We start from the raw sequence: 9,469 nt of genomic DNA, 5'->3' as shown, positions 1-9,469 counted from the left end.
GAAAAGGCAGGAGCTAAAAGACGTCAGGCGCCTCTGCGGAAGTGGACGTCGCTCTCATTGGCTGCGGGACGTCTGTCTGTGGGAGCGGGCCTTTTGGAGGAGACCGGAAGTGGAGGAACTGAGAGGTAGGGTCCGGAAATGTGAGCTGCGTATTTTAGTAATAGTGAACTAGTAATAGTAATAGTCCTTTGTTTTGTCCTTTTTTTTTTTTTTTTTTGCTTTTCTTTGTTACTTATTTTTTTTTTTTTTTTTTTTTTTTTTTTTTTTTTTAGTTCCCTATTATTTCCCTCTAGAACTCCTCGGTACATGATTTTTCCCAGCTCGGATCCCCCTCATTGTGTAAGCTCCTGGACCTTTCGTTTATGCACTCTCGGGGGACGCCTGGTTTCTCTAAATTTACGGGCAGGGTGTGCACCTGCTACGCCGCCTGTTCAGTTTCTTCCTTTGCACCTGAGGGATTCTTTAGACTGCAGAGTGCCTTTGAAGTGCCCCGTAATGGTTGTGGAAGTAGGAAGACACTTGAATCTAGAGAGTTGTGTTGACTATGCTGTTGGACACTTTTCTGACGCTACCCTTCTCTCTCTCCCCTAATCCCTCGCTCTTTGTAAACTGTCCATGGGTTTCACCTGGGGCCTGAAGCGTACTAGGCCCTTTGGGGTAAGGGAAGAACTTTCAGTTGTAATAAGTGGAAAGAAACTGCCCTTTTCTGAGTTGAGTGGTTGCATAGGTATTCTAGAGAAGCGGTCCATCAGCGAGAGGAATCACATGCCAACTTTCTCTTTTAATCAGTGGTATTATTTAGCTTCTTTTCGTTTTGATAATCCCATTAGATGAGGCTTTATTTTCCACCCGATTTTGTCTTTGCGTAGTCCGAATGGAGAAGACAGGTGTTTTGACTTCAGTTCGCATAGTTTTTGGGAACTTAATATAAGGTTTTTGAATTAAAGTTGTATTGCTGTTTTACCACTAGTCAGTCTCCCTCACTCCCCCCCCCTTTTTACATTGTATCTAGTGTTAATGACGTTAATGGTTTCCTTTTGTATGATTTCCTTTTTAAAAATTCATTGGTGGTCACGTACTTAACTGCTTGTTTTCTCTAATCCTCAACTAGCCTCCATAGTTTAAGATTAAGGCTCTTTGTGTTCTAGTGTTTGTCTTTTTCCTCCTTCTCCCCCCTCTTTTTGTGTTCTAGTATTTGTCTTTGTCCTTCTTCTCCCCCCTATTTTATATTTTTTCGCTGTGGCTCTTAGATTAAGACTCATGTTTGACCTGAATGTTATTTCTTTCACTTTAAGAACTGCTTCTCTCAAACTTTCTCCATTTCTAACCCCATTTATTGCTCGTCTGAACAAAAATCCTGTAGGGATTTTATGTTCCAAATCCCATTTTCTCTTTTTCTGTTCTTTCTTGAGATCTTTCCAGCATGACTTTTGCTCCCACCCTTCCCTCAAATCCTCTTCTTAATGTCATTAGTGGTCTCCAGGTGTTGATTATTCCATCTTCTTTCCTATTTGAGCTATCAGCAACCTTTGACTCAGTTAATCACTTCCTTTTTCAAGATGTATTTTCTTCATTCCCAGGACATCACACTCTATTGGTTCTCCTTCTCCCTCGTTGGTTCCTTCTGTCTTCCTTCTGTTCTTCCTGATCTCTTATTGTTGAGTGTTCCAGGGCTCAATCTTTGATTCTCTTATTCTCTTCTTTTCCTCTTTCTACACTTCCTTTTGATTATATCAAGTGTTAATGACTTTAAATAACCATCTGTATACTGAAGACTCCAGAATTCATATTCTTAGTTCCTTCTCTTTCTGAAAGCCAGATGTTAATATTAGAGGAAACTGGGTGAGATGTATATGGGAGCTCTGTGTTATCTATGCAGCTTCCCTGTAAATTCAGTATTACTCCAGAATAAAAAGTTTATCAGAAGGAATGTTGCTTATTTGCTTAAAAACATTTTATGACTTCTCATTTGATTCACAATAAAAGCTGACATCCTTACATTGGCCTACAAAACTCTGCATGATCTGGTTTCCTATTACCTCCCTACTTCAGCCCTTTGTATGCTCTCCCTTCACTCTGTCTCAGCCATACTGGCTTCCTTGTTTCTTAAATACTTTAAGCCTACTTCTGCCTTAGGGCCTTTGCGCTGGCTGCTTCATCTGCTTGGAATGCTTTTTCCCAGACATCCACACAACTGATCTTTATGTATGTGCTCAGGTATCACCTTTTCAGTAAAGCCTACCTCAACCTATTTAAAATTGCAGCTTTGCAACTATCCCTGTTTCCCTCACTGGCCTCTGTACTCCCAGCTTTCTCTATCCTGTCTTCTCCTTTTACTCTAGCACTTGCCACCATACTATATGTTTTACATATTTATTATGTGGTTTTTTTCATTGTTGGCCTCCTATTAAAATATCAGTTTTAAAAAGGAAAGAGCTGTTATCTGTGTTGTTTCCTTGTGCCAAGTTCTAAAGCACTGTCTGAAGCATAGAAGTGCACATGTTTTGGTTGAATGAATGAACTTGACTGGGTATTTGAATTTAGCCATCCTTGATTTGCAGTCATTGTGAAACATTGAATTGTTTATCCTTTTCAGGTATTTGCTGTTTCTTGCCTCCAAGCCTTTGCTCATGCAGGGTCTTCTGCATGGAATGCCTTTTCGTATCTCTTTCCTTTTCACCTTTTAAGATTCGTATCAGGTGTAACTCAGGGAAGCCTTCCCCGAGATGTCAGGCTGGCTTACATGAACTCTTGAGAGTAGGTACCACCCTGCCTCTGCACTTTGCAAGCTTGTAAAATAATCATGTTGGGGTGTTTTTATCTCACTAGAGAGGTGGAAATGTGTCTTCCTCATTCTGAGGATATCAAAGCCTGGTACGTAGGAAGCAGTTGGTGAATGTTTTAATGCATTAATGGCATGACCAAAGTCACTCAGCTATGAAGCACTAGAGTTTTGATTTCAGGCTGAGTCTTTTGAGTATAAAATCGATGGTATATTTGCTATACCTTGTTTTCTAGGAAAAAGGTGGCTGTCCTTAAAATAATAGAAGGATAGTTTTTGTACAGGTAGGAGGTAGTTAATGCATTTTATAGTCCAGGGCAGTTTGTTCCTTGTCATTTGTGAAGCTGCCAGTGCTGATGAGAACATGAGTTGTGCTTTTTTTGGTAAGACATTGGCTGAAATAGATGAACAGAGGGTTCTTATAGTCAGCAGTTTTTAATGTTGATGAGACGGGGCTCTTTTGGAAGAACACCCTTGAGACTTTTGTTGCCTCAAAGGGGAAATCCGTGCTAGAATTCCAAACTGCTCATGAGGCATCCATGCTTTTGCTAGACGCCAGTACTGCTAATAGCTTTACATTAAACCTTTGGTTGTGTGCCATTGGGAAATCCCAGGCTATTTTCAAGATATTGCAAAGATTTTTCTCACAATGATATGGAAATTTGTTGTTAAGGTTGAGTTAAAGATAATTAGTTTGTTAAAATAATTTCTGATACTTGGCAGAAAAATTAGGTAAAGTAATTTTCTATTTAAAACACTGCATAATTGTAGATAATGAACCAGACTTCTAACTACCTTTGATGGTAAACAATCTGAATTTAAACCGTCCTCTGAATATTATCATCGTTGTAGTCCGTAAACCAGTGTTTTTGTAATGTTGCATACCTTTAGGACTAACAGAAAAGGAAATAATTTAACTCTATAAATTCTGAAAAGGCTTCAGCAGCTTTCAACCCCAACGGTGGGGTTGAAAATGATGATTAGGTTTGGGATTAAGTAATCAAAAATAACTATTCCTAAGTTTGTGCCTTGTTTCTTTGAACTTTACTAACCCTGTAAAAGTGTCCAGAATGTTGAAATAAGCAAGAAAGCCAATCTGGTCTTTGAGAGGATGCTGTTGAAAAAAGAAAGACCTTGGTCAATTGGAACAGAAGCAAGTGGCTGCTAAGAAATAAGATGCAGCCATTGTTGAGGAGACTCATCAAAGTCTTGACAGTATAAATATTGACATGCTGAGATATGTCAATATTTACAATGGAATTTGGAAGTTGCCAAGTTCCTGTTTAAGAAATGTGACCCTAACATTGAACACAGTATATCAATAAATAAGGAACATGTCCAATGAACAGCTGCTCAGAGAAAGTAGGGTAACATCTGTCTAAACTTTGGAGCACTTAAAGTTGAATTTTAAAAAATTATTGACAGTTCTTTGGTAATTTGTAGGTAGGTGCTTATATAACATAGTATACTAATATACTTGCATATGTGGGCTTAACGTGCTTTTAAAAAAATGATAGCATGGTTGCAATTTATAATTACTTGTGCAATGATACTCATCTATGAATGAACAAAAAAACTCTTGCCTTAATCCTGTGTTTAGGAATCAACCTCATCATTTTATATATTATTCTTACAAAAATTGGCTCAACTCAAGACTTAGATATTACTTTGGGGAACCAAAAGTTTATGCTTTGAGAATTTAGCAATAGAGAAAACATAATAAGTTAGTGAAGTTAAAATGTGATGAGAAGATTTGTTCTGAGTATTTGACAGCTATATCTTAGAAGAAAATGAGTGGATTAAAGAGCAAGTAAAGTTGATATGTTTGGTTGAATATCACAGATTACCACTCTTAATTCCCGTATGAATATCACTGTATATAGAGCGTTTGATGCAAAGTAAAGACACATTTGAAGCTTTTTTATCAAGTCACTGGAACCATACAGTCTTAATAACATCTGTTTTGCAGACGTCTAGAAGAAGGTTAAGCTAAGCATTCTTTGAGTGATCGTCCTGAAACAGTCCTAGAAGAGCATAAACCAGGAGCATCAGGACTAGTCCTCTCATTGCTTTTCTTTTCTAATAACAGAGACTGATGGCTTTTATATAGTAATCTAATTGTTTAACCACATCACACTCCTAAATTTGTATTGTGAAGAATGGATTCAAAGTCTAGTTGAGGTCATATATTCTGCCAGGTGCTACATTTATTTCTACAAATATCTTAAAAACATGAAAAAACAAATTGTATTAGAGGTTCATAAAAAGCTTTTAATGTATTTTTTTGAGTATATTAAAGGTGGAAGAGAAAGAAACAATTTTAAAATTTAAATTGATTGGATCCCTCTTTTAGAGCACGTTTGCCAATATTTTGAGGTAGGCTGTTGAGTTTTAAGGAGAAAACATTAACTTATTAATTAATGATTTTTAAACTTGGAAAACATTTTTTTGCCATGTAACCAAGACTTGAAACTTTGTTTTGAATAGACATTTTTTTCCCCCTAGAATCATTAGGGTCTTCTGGAAAAATATTCACCAGTTGTCTTCTTGTCTGTCTTCAACGGTTGAACCAGCTGTTACCAGTTATTTATCATGTAGTGATAAAGTTGCCCGGTACTTTGAAATGTTTTAGGATTGATGAGAGTGTAAGCATATTAAGTAGAAAATGTGAAATTTCCTGTTTCGTGTTGAATATTATGAGTTTAATATAGTGTTTCCCAAAGTTTGGTACTCATGGCACCGATGGAATACACACATTGCTGACTTACAACTGTTTTGCAGGTACTATGAGATAATCGAGGTTTAGAGAATTAAATAATTTGCTGAAGTCCAGACAACCAAGGAGTGAGATTCATACAGAAGTCTGACTGATTCCAAAACCTGCAACAAAGTAGCTTAAACAGAAAGGAACTTCTTGGCCTCATACCTAAAACATCTGTGGTTGGATCTAGATTCTGGTATTGCTGGAATCAGATCTGAGCTGCTACCCACAGCTCAGTTTCACTTTCTGCTGTTGGTTTTGTTGTCAGCAGCTTCAGGCTCACAGTGTTAGAGCATCAAATCCAGTAGAGAAGAAGTGTTGAAATTAGGCTTCACTGGTCCTAGTTGTCCTAACTTGAATCAAGTGCTCATCTCTGAGTCAGTCAACAGTGCATTACATACCAGTATTTCAGGTGTAATGCTTATCAGATAAAGAGTCGACACTGAGCTCAATATTTCTTAAATAGGCTCCTAAGTTTTGAAGTATTGAATTATATATTTAAGTTATATATTTAAGAATAAATTTCTAATAGGTGACTTTGTCTCTTTTTACAAAGGTACTCTATAGCAATATAATCAGCCTGATGGTCAAATAATACTTAGCGAACTATTTTCTTTTTATTCATTTTATTGTAGAAAATTTCAAATATATATAAAGGTAGCGAGAACATAGTGGACTCCTGTGTACCTATCACCATCACAATTATCAGCTGGTGAATGTTTTGCTTTTATCTTGAAACGTTCTCCCGCGAGAGTCCAAAATACTTTCAGGAATGGCTGAAAATGACTTAGAGTCAAAAATTACAGCATGGGAAATAAATAGTAATTATTCGTCCAATTTGGAATGTGTTGTTTATAACTTACTGTCATTCAAACAATGTGAAATTGCCATTTTTTAGGCTAAACATTGTTAAATACCAGCAATTTCACATAGTTCCTAAATATTTTTGAGCGGCTGAATTAGGTAGTGTCACCAGTTGAGGATATGTTATAGGGTTTGTTTTTTTTTTTTTTTTTCCGGAATTAACTCTCATTTGTACCCCAATCTTATCATTCGTCCCCCTGTTTGCCATTAGAAATAGGCAGATAAATGGGTACAGTTGTAAGGAAATGGTGGGTTTGTGGGTAGGGGAAAAAGTATAGTGCAAGTTCTGTGTCTCTTCCATACAAGTGTTTTTAGTTACATTTCGGTTCCCAGCAGCACATTTTTCAAGTAGAAAAGACTGTATATACACTTAACTGATGGTATTTCACTCTTCTGAAATTAAAATGCAGGAGAGGTGTCAAAATTTTACGGCTTAAGAAATCATAATTACTAAATTCTTAAGAAAGACTGTTTAGTTAATTCTGTATTTCAGGTATTATCTTATCTCTTCCGTTCTGTTAAGTGTATTCTCACAGGAAACTCTGCAATTAGGACTGAAGTGTGAAAGTTTAGAAAGTTTCCAAAATGATAAGTATGCTCTCATCCTTTCTGCCAAGTTTATTTGTAATTAAGAGTGTCCATTTGATGAATAGAAAGGAAGTCCTGGAAATTTGGGTCCAATTTTCAGGGCATTTTGGATCTAGGTGTTAGATTTTATGTGGGAAATTTAGTCAAGCTCTTTTATTGTTTTAAAATACTTAGTTCATTGGGTAAAGAAAAAAGAAAGGAGAGGAAGTGAACTTTAAATGAATCACTGAAACTAATGATTATTAATGGTATTTGTAAAAGATGAGTAGAGGAAATGAGCAGTAATACGATATTGGAATGGCAGCAGCTGGCATTCCACAGTCCTAAGAGGTAATTGAGAATGGACTATGACCGTGGCAAAGATGCCTTAATTTTTAGACTAATTTTATAGTTCTGGTGCTTTATTCCTGAAGCATCAGACTGTTAATTTGACATCTAACTTGAACATTATCGGTATTTTACAAGTTTTTGAACAAGATTATGTCTACAGTCCTAACTATATTTTACTCTTAGTTTGGGTAACCATCCATCCTAGTTTGCTTGAGGTTGGGAGGTTTCCTGGACATGGGACTTGCAGTGTTGAAACCAAGAAAATCTCAGGGAAACCTGGACAGCTGGTTACCTTACTTTCATTTCTAAATTAATAGAATGGAGGTAATATTGACATGATGAGAAAATTATTTAATAATATTATAAATTCTTTACCCTTAAAGTTTAGATAATGGGAACTCGAAAATAGTCTTTGAAGAAGGCATTTCTTCTATAGAAAACTTGATATTTTTGTTTAATTGCTTTGGAAATTTAAAGGTAAATTGATTTTGTGGTCATGTAAGAAAAAAAAAATTAACCCTTCAGACAGATAGATAACTCCAACCAGCAAGTTGTCATGCTATTAATGAAAATGATAGGGAAAAAAATAATGAAAATGCTAGGAATCAATTATTAATTAAGAAAAGTTTTCAGTATGAGAATTCTGGTAAGATAAACATTAGTATTTTTTTTTAAAAGCATTGATTATTAAACAAATAGGAAAATCGTCATTTTCTTTGCTCTTAGTTTTCTGAATTGTGTGATGTTTGTCTTATTAAAAGTAAATAGCCCAAAAAGTGGTTGTCGCATAAGACTTTCTTCCCTTTTTATCTAGCAATACATATGGTCCTACCCTTGAATTTTTATAATATGATAGAACTTTAAAAAATTTATCACCATGCTTTTGATTTACAATTTACATTTTTTTCTTTTCTTCCTTTTTTTTTAATAAGGTTAAACAAAATAATATGATTGAGAATCTAATTATAGGCTTAACAGCCTGTGTTGTGTGCTAGTCTTTATTCTGAATTCACTTTAGGTATCGGCCTACTTTTCTGAACAAGGGGGCACTTAAGTTAATTGCTTCATTAGAAACATGCATTTAGTCCTTTCTGATCTGTAAGTACAACTCCTTGGCATAGCTGCAGAAGTTTGAACACCTGCAGCCCAAGCAGCTTGAAAAGAAGCCGTAACTTAACTATAAAGGAAAATAAAAGAAGCTCAAGTTCAAAATGGTGTTATCAATGATATAGTGTTGTCACTAACTTGAGCTGACCTAAGAGAGTTGGCTTCTGCACTGCTCCTTATCAGCATCCAAAAGGGCATACAAAATTCTTTGTAAACTAATTTAAAAAGCGTCTTGTTTATTCAGAGGCAACTGTGAATGGTATTTGTTCAGAGCGTAGATCACATCAACTGCATACCAGCCAACAACTTATTTCTCTTCTAAGAAGGAAGCCAAGTATCAAAGACACAAAGTACTAAAGATAAGCTTCTCAATTCTCAACTGTTCTGAGCTCTCAATAAAGCTACTGATGTACAAATTGGGGTGGGACTCAACTGTCTCCACCTGCAGGCTTGTCTTAGATCCTTGGCTCTGGCTGGGAGAGGTGCTGATACTAGTGCGACCTTTAGTGCCCTTAGAAAACAAAACACACGCTTTCTTATGGCCCTAATCAATCAGTCCCTCTAAAGAGGATTCCACCCCTTTCTTCAAGTATTCTTGGGGCAGAAAAACTATGGCTGACTATTCCCATTTACAGGGCTGCTGAAAGCAAAGACATCATTGGTTTGCTCTTAGGATTCTTGAAAGACATGGCAAGTCATCCTTTTTCCTATTTTGTGGTTGGTTCTTAGATATTTTGTATTTGATACTTAATGAGGGGGTGACTTAAGTAAGTAGAAGAATGAATTTCATTCAGAAGTGGTTCAAATAATATATTATTAGGAAATTAAAACTGAGTTGATACAGAGAAAACATTGGAGGCTGCTGAGGCACAAAGTTTCTAGGATACTGAGTGGTCACATTCAGGCTATTGATGTTAAGTGCTTAAACATGACTCACAGGTAGCATCCAAAGTTTCAAATCTGAGTTTTAGTAAAACGATGGCATCTTTAAAATAATACAATTTAATTTTAGCTATAAGTACCTCGAGTTGATCAGA

The 9,469-nt window shown here is 36.1% G+C and overlaps 1 protein-coding gene across 7 annotated transcripts in view; it reads left to right on the top strand.

The window, feature by feature from the left end:
• The first annotated feature begins 47 nt into the window (after nt 1-47).
• XRCC4 (X-ray repair cross complementing 4) overlaps nt 48-9,469 on the top strand; it is a 270,649-nt gene continuing 261,227 nt past the window's right edge. For 5 of the 7 annotated variants that reach the window (XM_087862012.1, XM_087862010.1, XM_087862011.1 and 2 more), the window contains exon 1: nt 48-125. The gene's annotated coding sequence lies outside the window, so the exon portion shown is untranslated. Of the gene's footprint in view, nt 126-272; nt 340-9,469 lie in introns of all 7 variants that reach the window. The other 2 variants (XM_087862013.1, XM_045796337.2) reach the window with 2 other exon arrangements.

This window comes from Ursus americanus, chromosome 5 (assembly GCF_024610735.1).
Source record: "Ursus americanus isolate L20-20 chromosome 5, mUrsAme1.1.p, whole genome shotgun sequence".
Lineage (NCBI taxonomy): Eukaryota > Metazoa > Chordata > Mammalia > Carnivora > Ursidae > Ursus > Ursus americanus.
The sequence above is the reverse complement of the archived record's forward strand: the minus strand, read 5'-3'. Positions and strand labels throughout refer to the sequence as shown.